This window comes from Haliotis asinina, chromosome 5 (genome assembly GCF_037392515.1).
Source record: "Haliotis asinina isolate JCU_RB_2024 chromosome 5, JCU_Hal_asi_v2, whole genome shotgun sequence".
Classification (NCBI taxonomy): Eukaryota; Metazoa; Mollusca; class Gastropoda; order Lepetellida; family Haliotidae; genus Haliotis; species Haliotis asinina.
This window is the reverse complement of record NC_090284.1, coordinates 9,615,940-9,626,292: the sequence shown is the minus strand read 5'-3', so window position 1 is coordinate 9,626,292 and position 10,353 is coordinate 9,615,940.

Below are 10,353 nucleotides of genomic sequence, written 5' to 3'. Positions count from 1 at the left end.
TTATATTCATTCAAGAGTACAGTGTCTCATGACCTTGATGCAGAGTCCTTGTCATGGTAATTTAAGAGTGTTTGGTCTCTTAATGTTCCACACTGTGCCAAATATCTTCCTGGTATGTTGCAAACATCAGAATCAATCTGCTCATCAAAGACGCAAGAGTTCCTGAGCCAGGGCTAGAAAATATGCCTAGTGTATACAGTTGACACAGCTCCCTTTTTATGGAGCACTACACACTATTCAGTGATTATACTATTCCCTTTGCATGTAGGCCAGCATCTTGGCAGGCGCCGTAAACAGTAAAACCTCCTTAGTCTGTTGTTGTTCAAGGGGCCTCGTTTTGTTGACTGTTACTTCAGATGTTCAATGCTAGAACAAAGATGTACTCACCTGGAATCCAATGATATTCTACTGAGCCTGACAACCAGACCAACTGATCATCTAATCTATTTACTCATCTTCTTATGGGGTGCATGAGCTACTGGGGACCTGTGTTCCTACCCAGATTACTGTCAGAAATGTCGAAAGTGCACACATTATTCTTTACCCATTATTTGATAAAGCAGATGAATTCTTTATAAACATGTGTGGATTAATTAAATTTTGCTGTTACAGCAGCAGGGTACTTGTATATGTTGCAGTCAGTTTGTGAAATCAGTCATTTCATGAAGTGACTAAGAGGGTCAGCCCTTGTATATATGAATCATCTGTTCCCCATGTATGAAAGTATGCTGTGAACACACAGACTGTCTACCTCTCCCACTAGTGATATCCTGGTAGATTCTGCTAAAGTGCATGATATCACAGATATTCTGCGTGACTTTACAGTATTAGATTGTATCCATCCTGGATTCAGCAGTGCACCTGCAAATGTATCTAGTAGCTGTGAACAGCTAGTATTGGTGAGACATTTGCTGCTCAAAATAAGTTAAGAACACACTACATTTTCAAAATAGTGTTATTGTATGAAAGGTTACCCATCATTGTGGGAACAAATCGCGTGTGTTTGTAACTTCAGTTGAGTAGTAGATCTAGAGAGGAGATTTGTTGCTTGCTCTGTAAGTTTAGTAAAGACAGATATATAAGATGTTGCAGAGTATTTAAAACAAGTTTCTGTTTTGAAAGTATCACGCATTACAAGTAAATCCAATTCCAACTGAATCATGTACAGATGATGTAGGAGGTGTGTGTTTTAACAGAGGCGGAGGAATAGCCAAGTGGTTAAAATGTCTTCTTGTCACCCTTCAGACCCTGATTTGATTGCCAACATGGGTACAATGTGTGAAATACATTTGTAGTTTTCCTTGCTGTGGTGTTGGAACATTGGTAAAAGAGGCATAAAGCCATACTGACTCACTCACAGAGACGAAACATTATGTTGACATGGGTTTGCCGTTACACTTCATAATAGTTGTAGTGTGTTTGTTGAACTGACTTGAATGGCATGGTTGAATTAAGGATGTTTGGTATTCACGGTTGTGTTATTCACTTTTCAAGATGTTGTGTACAATATTTTTGTAGCCCTATTTTGCCTAATGTTTTGTCACAGTTTTGCCATCACAAGTATTGTTTGTTATGAAATCTCAACCATTCTGATTTCAAATACTTCAGTATAGTAAATGATAAACCTGATAAGATGTCACCAAAACATGTCATTTAGATTATTATCTCATTGTCATACCAAAAGGGATACACCCACATATTATTCTGGTGCTTAATGTTTTATGTAGAATAAAAGTTATTCTGAGGTGATAATCAAACACTGGTGTCACAAGATTACAGCCAATTGCCAATTGTAATTGATAGTCATTTTACAAAACTGGTATATTCAGAAACATCAACATGAATTCACTTCATCATGTTGCTGTGGTGGTGGGGTAGCCTAGTGGGTAGAGCATTTGATTTCTTACATGGGTGCAATATTTGAAGCCCATTTTTGGTGTCCGCAATTTTGATATTGCTGGAATATTGCTAAAAGCGATGTAAACCATGCTAGCTCACTCATTATATTGCCTATAGCTGTTTGACCTGTATAAAGGTTGTAGACAGATGTTCATTCAGTGCTCATTATTAGTCATAATAGACGCTGTGGAAGGTGAAGTCCATGACAGATTCAAGTATTAGATGAGAGATTTTAAACATGCAGCAACTCTCTGCTTTCAGAGTCCATGCAGTGCCAAATGCTGTAGGGGAAATATTAAGAATTTTTGCAGATCTCAGATTTGCTTATACGATTTGTTTGCACAGTATTTTTATGTTAGTGTAAGAGCTGCCATTTTCCACTTGAACCACCATTTTGTGAAAGGTGAGTTAGTAGCAAGAGTATCCTCAGTGCTGTTTGTCCCTGTGTTCTCCGTGTTGTGAAAGGTGCACTGAAACGTAAGAGCAATTGTTTATCATGCAATATTTGTTTAAACAAATGGTTGGTCGAAAAGATTTAAGTTTCAGAAAGTGTGCCATTGAATGTCAGACAGGACTTGTCTTCGGTTTTTCAAAATGACTGCTGTTGTTTGAGACTGTTAAATTAGTAATTAATTAATGACAAAGATCAGATCAGAACTCACCATAGTTTACTGTGTGAAATACACAGCGTGTTGTTGTCAGTCTTTTTGTTTCAGTCATGGTGTGGGCATATGATGTATGTAAGACAGTCGAGTCAGCTCATTTAAGTACAAACAGATTATATAGAGAAGGATAGTGTATGTTTGCTGACTACATGTTGTATGTCCGTAAAGTAAAGTGATGTCAGCATTTTGTTTCAAAGCTGTCAAGTTTTGTTTCATATATAGCAAAGAAAACATGAGGATGTTCTGTATGGAGATATGCTTGATCATTACAACATTAAATAAGTATCTATATGTTTGTGTCATTTGATAGTTTTGTTTGAGTATATTATATTCTTTATTCTTTTTTTATAGAAATTTTTATTAATGTTGTATTGGCTTTGAAATAATTATCTTTTGTTACTTTTTGTAATTTGAATATTTGGTGACATTGCCAAAACATGGTCAGTGTTTTGTAAAATTTATCATAAGATTCTTGCTTTGTAACTTCTGTTTGAATGTTGATGTATCATGTAAGCATGATTGCCTAGAGGTATGATCCTTGTCTTTGAAGTATACACGATGAAAGGGATTGTTTAATACTGCTTGGTAAGTCATGTGTCGTTTGTATATTCGAAACAATGTTGATTAATGAGAACTGCCATGAAAGTTACGGTAGCTGTTAAATTTGGTGCTGTATTTATAGAAACAATTATCAAAATGATATCTAGTTTAATTACAAACAATGTTGTATTGTCATGAACATTGGCATTCTGTGTCAAATTTAACCCAAGGAGTTTGATCTCTTAGCTCGAACTTTCCACTTGTCATCAGCCCATTTAGAGAAATGACGCATAAGTATTTGATCTCATTCCCCTTGATAAATGTATAGAGTTTGGAAAAATAGGTTTCAGAATTGTGTATTTGATGTTTATATCTGTATGAAACAAGTGTATGGATGGTGTAAGATATTTGTATGTTTGGGTTTTATTGGTTGAGGTGGTGCAGATAGTTTTTGAATAATTACTTGGATGAGGAATCTTATAATCAGAGGGCTACAAATATTGTCTTACTGTTCAGTGTGAATGCAGATGATCATGTTGTAATTTTGATGCAAGGTTTCTTCAGGTAATGGATGCTCAGTTGATTGCTTGGTTGGTTGACTCTGACTGACCAATGGTTTTGAGTGGTGTTCTTACAGAAGTGGAATTAATTGTGTTTATATTGTAGCACATCATTTCTCCTCTACGTTGTGTGGCATGGCAGCAAGGACATATTGTATAAGGTTGTGAAATTCCAGGTCGACAACATGTTTAACATCCCGTGTAGTAGGAGGACATCTTATAGTTCTTGTGCTACTTCTAGCATACTCAGTTCATAGACAGGAGAATACTAGCATACTCTGTTCACAGACAGGAGAATACTAGCATACTCTGTTCACAGACAGGAGAATACTAGCATACTCTGTTCACAGACAGGAGAATACTAGCATACTCTGTTCACAGACAGGAGAATACTAGCATACTCTGTTCACAGACAGGAGAATACTAGCATACTCTGTTCACAGACAGGAGAATACTAGCATACTCTGTTCATAGACAGGAGAATACTAGCATACTCTGTTCATAGACAGGAGAATACTAGCATACTCTGTCCACATTCAGACCTTTATCTCTTGTCATAATGCTGACTTTCGTATTTTGATACTTAAAAATGTCCCAGACCCAGAAGATGTAGATAAAACACTTTGTGTGTCTTCAGTTTGTTGTTGACCCTGTTATTTGACATCATGGCCCCACACTGTCTATATCGTATGTGTTATGGCCACCATGGTATATTCCTTCATAATGCCCAGCACATTGTATACTTGTATTGAGTGTTATGGCCGACACTGTATACTCCTCTATAATGCCCAACACATTGTAAATTTATTGTGTGTTATGGCCGACACTGTATATTCCTGTAGTGTTCAGCCCTCTAGTCTTCCTTACGTTAGACATTCCTTGCTCAAATAGCAGCGGGGCTTTTCTCCGCCATGCAGTTGTACCACTGAATCATACTTAGTGGCTTTGTACTCACATTGAGAGCATGCATGTATCTTTGAATAATGTCCTTGTACTACTGAATCACATTCTTGTACATTGAATCACCCCTTGTTCCTAGTTTCAGTGTGCAATTGAATCATCAAGATTCACTGAATCATGAAGTATGTTTATCATGCATGTACCATACTTTGGTAACTTTGAACCTCCACAGATAGTGGAGGTTATTTATCTCACAGTGTTAATGTGGCAGGGAGGAGGTGGTGAAATGATGGATATCAACCATATTTCAGAGTATATTCTCACTCTCAATTTTTAGAGTAATATGAGTAACTTGAGTAGTATGAGACATATGTTTTGGTGCATTTTCTTAATCCTTCGTCGGGTCATTCTCTACTGGGGGCAGTGGAGTAGCTTAGTGGTTAAAATATGTACTCTTCACACTGAAGACCCAGTTTCGATTCCCCACAAGTGTGAGCAGATGGCTGGTTTCCACCGCTGTGATCTTGCTGGAATATTGCTAAAAGTGGCTCTAAAACCCAACTTGCTCTCACCCTCCCTCCCTCCCTCCCTCACTCACTCACTCACTCACTCTGTACCATTCATCATAAGACAGAAGTAGACATCCATAAGTTCCCCACCCTGTTTCATTTCTAAAAGTCTCTGACATATTTTAATGATGGTATTATTCACAATTAGTACAACTCGCCCTACATGTGCACCTGTTTTCATGTGAGGTGACAAGAATCAATTCTGTTGTTTTTATTATCAATATTTGGCATACACTTGCTACATAGAATCACATATTCCGTAACAAAATTACTCACTATGTACCATACATGTTATGCATGTCCCCTTGAATGGTACTGTATATGTATGCCATTCAAATTTGAGTGTACTTGATAATATAATGTTCTTGTATCTGGAATGTTTCCAGCATTTTGTTCTTCTACTAATGTATACATGTATCATTGTATCGTGTTCCTGTACCACTGTATCATGTACCAGTGTATCATGTACCCGTGTCTCTGTTCTTATACCACTTCATCTTGTTCTTGTACCACTGTATCTACTTGTACCACTATATCACTTCACTGAAGGTCGTTGCATTCAGTATGACTGAAACACTCCACCACTGAGTCTAACAAAACCTAGTAGAAGGTCGCGTCAGGTAACCTTTGAGCGACCAATGACCATTCAATCAAATGTGAGACGGTTAAATAGATTTAACCAATCAGACAATGGCTACTATTTAGGGATCGGAGGGACTTTCAAAATATTCAGGTCACTGACACTGATCTCTCCACAAACAAAAATCCGCATATAACACAATTATTTGACCTGCAGTATATACGCTTTAGGGTTTCTGTTGACATGGTTACCATTTGCTAATATGTCCGCAAAATGACATCCTTGAATATTGCCAAAAACACCATTTTCAGCGACTGTTTATTCACCGTTGCCATGGTTGTACATACTCCATGTGCAAGTGTACGCTAAATAGCATTCAGAATCGTTCTGGTACGAACCTTTTCCAGATAAAAAGTTCAAAAGGTATGTGCGAATGTCCACTTTCGCGATTTGGTAAGCTGTGTTCTGATTGGTAAATCTCAAAGGTTACCTGATGCGACCTCCCATAAGGTTTTGTTAGACTCAGTAGTGGAGTGTAACAAAAAGAACTGAGAATAAGTTTACTTAGACTGTTTGTGATTAAGTACAGTGGGATGGGTGAAGCGGATGGCATGTCTCAGCAACTGCACGCAGAATCAATTTCATCGTCATGCACTTCATGTGCACTAGTCTACACTGGTTTGCTCATTGCCATGCACAGCGTACTTCTCCTTGTTTGGCAGTAATACACTGCTATCCATTGAACAGACTTTCCTTTTGCATGCCAGAAACCTATGAAGGTTGGTTTGAATCTCACATTCACCATCATCATGGTTTGTCTGCACCATACATATACTCGTGTTTTTCACCAAAGTAATATCAGCTTAGGATTGGCTTCTGACTCCTTCAAACATGATTCAGATATGCTGTTATTCACTCACCAATTGTATTTTTCAGTTCTTGACAAATCTTTTCCATGGAAAATACTTTCTTTGCAGTTTACAGTCAGTAGGCCTAATGCATATATTATCATATGAAAGTAGAACACGATCATAATTTGACAATCAGCCAAATTGAACGCTCAAACAGTCTTTTGTCTATGGACCTTTTGGCCATTATGTAACTACTGAGTCTTGAGGCAATCACTCTTCCCTATTGCTCAGGTCACCGCTTGGCCTTCAGATAGGGGAGGAAACTCCATACATATGAATCCCAGGTTTTACAGTACCAGCCTTTTATCGGCATAATTTCTGTCAATTTGAGCTACACTCAGGAAGGTAACGACAAAACAGGTTTGGTTTACACAGTTGCTTCCCTTAGCAGCACCAAGATCTGCTGAAATGTTGTTCCTAATTCCATGTAAGAATATTTTCTTTGTCAACCCTTACCCTAGTTTGTGGGATAATGTAATATCTTTGTATCTACATTATATTTAGGCTTTCTTCCCTCATGATGGCGGTGAACTGTGACACATCTCAAATACAGTTCAGAGCAGAGTAAACTTCCACTTATTGCCCCTACTTTGTTCACATATGGTTTGGTCACCCATCTTACGGATCACATTTAGTGCAGGAAATTTAACCAGTTTTGATTGAAAATGTCTGTTTCTGGAATTTGAATAATATTTTTCCATATCTCCATTACCATATATGGTGTGAAGTAGGTTTCAGTGCTCATGGTGGATCACAGTGAAGGAACTGTAAGATCACTGGCTCCTTCAGTGGGCACAGATGTTGATTTTTTGTCTTGTCTCTTTTGTCTTTAAGTCATCTAATGCTGATATTTTATCATTATATTTGTCAGCAGTTCAAAACATTTATGTTCTGAGGTAAATATTTGCTTTGCTGCTGTTGGTGTTTGGTTGACAATATATGAGAACATCATTTTTATATTTTGATACATCGATGTGTTTTGTAGAATATAGGGTTCCAAGAAACCTTGCACATTGTTATTCCATCCAGCCACAGGCAATCTGTAGCGCAAATAGTGTTGCACAGCATAGAGAATATGACAAGTCATCTTATATGCGAGCGAAGGAGAAAGGTTGGCAACTTATTTTCCTCGCTTCGAATCAAAAAATATTTTTCATGTCAAATTGAAACATTGCCACGATCAAAGGTACACTTCCATTTCCTCACTTGGCTGTGCTCTCACATTTCTTATCCCGTGTTCAGCAAATATGTTTTATTCAACATTTTAAGCGTCATTGTGATTCTGATTGTTCTTCGCCTCCATTACCCCTGCCAACTTCCCAGTTGAATGGAGTGACGGAACAGGAATAAGCAAAATTAGAAATACCACATTGCCTCATTTTATCATTAACCTGTTGGAGTCTATTTGTCTTATCTGTAGTTGCTGTTGTCAGAAATTTCGGAACATTTATTCTACATAAAAACACTTCTGGCGTAATGGGCGAATGAAGCAGGGGAGGTAATTCTAAGTATGCTATATAGAATAATACCCTCCCGTTCCATCACTCCGTTGAACTGGAAGCTGGAAGGGGGAATGGAGGCAAAGAACGGTCCGATATACCACGAGTTGTGCTTAAAATGTTGAATAAAAAATATTTCCCATGAATAATTGTTCAACATGGGGTTGGAAATGTGAGAGTACAACCTAGTGAAGAAATGGGTATATACTTTTCATGGTAACTATAGTTTGTATTGACGTGAAAAATATTTTTCAAACTGAAGTGAGGAAAGTACATTGCCAACCTTTGCTCGCTTCGCTCACATGTATGAAGACTGGTCATTTTCTCTATGCTACGCAACCCATTTGCGCTATAGTTTGCCTTTGATCCAACTTAAAACCATTTTACACAAGTCCTGATATGACATTGATCATTGAAGGAACCACACATTTGCAATATCTAACTTCTGGAAAAATCACTTAAACATTTGAAGCGCAATGGTCAAAAGGTTTAAAAGCTTTACTTGTATGTCATGCCATTTTTCAAACCATTCACAACCAAAGTTTAACTGTAAATATGTTAACACAAAAATGATTTTTTCTTACAAAAAACATATGACCTGACAAATTTGTTTGCACCAAGGTTATTGTGTAAACAATCAATGCCAAAAATCAGTTTGTTTTTTTGTGTGTGTGTGTGTATACAACATCAACAGCAGAAGTAGGTTTTCTGAAATGTAGATCACACATTGTAAAATAGTATTTGACAGAATTTTCACAATTTGCAAAATAAACTCCCTAATTGTGAGCCCTGTAGTTCTTAACAGAACATGGTTTATCTTCCAAAGTTTGATGTTTTAGTGATAATTGTATGGACTGTTCTTTTATTTCTCAACCTAGACTGTATCTGTAGACTATGCAAATGTGTGTATCATAGTGTAAATTATGAAACAGGTACATGTGTGAGTTGCCATGGTTACTCGTGAGTGTCTGATTGATGAAATAATGATATATGTATATAGGAAACTTACAGCTATAGCTGTTCTGTCCAGAGTACTCATGCTTGGTGTCTTTTTGTATGGTATGGTGTTTTCAGATTTCTTCACGGTAATTGTTGGTCATTTAATCGACTTCAGATTGCCATGTTAAGTTCACTAATGTATACATACGTTAAAGCAGTAGAGTAGGTGGTCAAGTTATCATAATTTTGAGAAAGCATGGGGTGATTTCAAGAGAGTGTAGTGTGTCTCATTGTTAAGTGGCTTCCTGAAGATTGTTAAAAGTGTGAGAAAGTGTCAATGTTATCGGATAGCCTTATTGGTACTGTGTTAACCTTTCAAACCATGGTTTCATGCTTCAGATTACTTAGATCTTGCTACCCCTTACTGTAATACTACAGACTGTTCCTCAAGGGCAGCGTTCAGTTTTGTTTTATACTCTGCTCATCATAATGAACATCACTTCAATGGTGCATGGCAAATGCATTATTGTTTCCTATCTACATGTTTGGATACTTTGCTCTGTATAAGTGTGTTTCAGTTATGATGGTGCATTATTCCACCCCCAGTCTGATATAAAGGACACCTACAATCAAAACATATTAAAAGTTTCAGTATTTCTAAACAAAAAAAAGAAAGTGTCATAGGGTGTTTTAGAATGACCCTTTTCTTGGACTGTGAAACACAAAAATGCCTAATGAAGTCAGAGTAAATCAATTATTGTATGGACTATTGTTCCCTTGTTAGTTAAGTGGATTTGTTTGTTTGATAAATTTATATTTGTGTATGTCTTTTATATTCAACAGGTTATTTATGGATAACTTCTAGTAATTATGATTCAGTGAACAAAATGTCTGCCAAAGCCTTGATGCTTGTATCTTACATCCATTTTGCAGTCGTTTTGCATCATAAGTCATGTTGCAACTATTTCATTTCACAATTGTCGGTGTTTGTTACCATTCAGAATTATTGCTTTCTAGACAAGTTGTTTACGATTGTTCCAACTTTTCCAATAAAACGGCTTATTTCTATTGCTGTGCTTGTTTTTTTGTACCAAAAATATCCTGAGAAATGGGGATGGGCCATCCAGGTTTTGTTTTGGAAGAGGTGTCCCTATGTACCACTCACAGGGATTCCATGGCTGCATGGGCCCTACCACCTAACATTTGATATATCATGCTTATAAACAGACATTTGGAGACCTCACACAACTTTTTGGGTCATGGGGCCTTAGTTCCCTCAAGTAACCTCTGA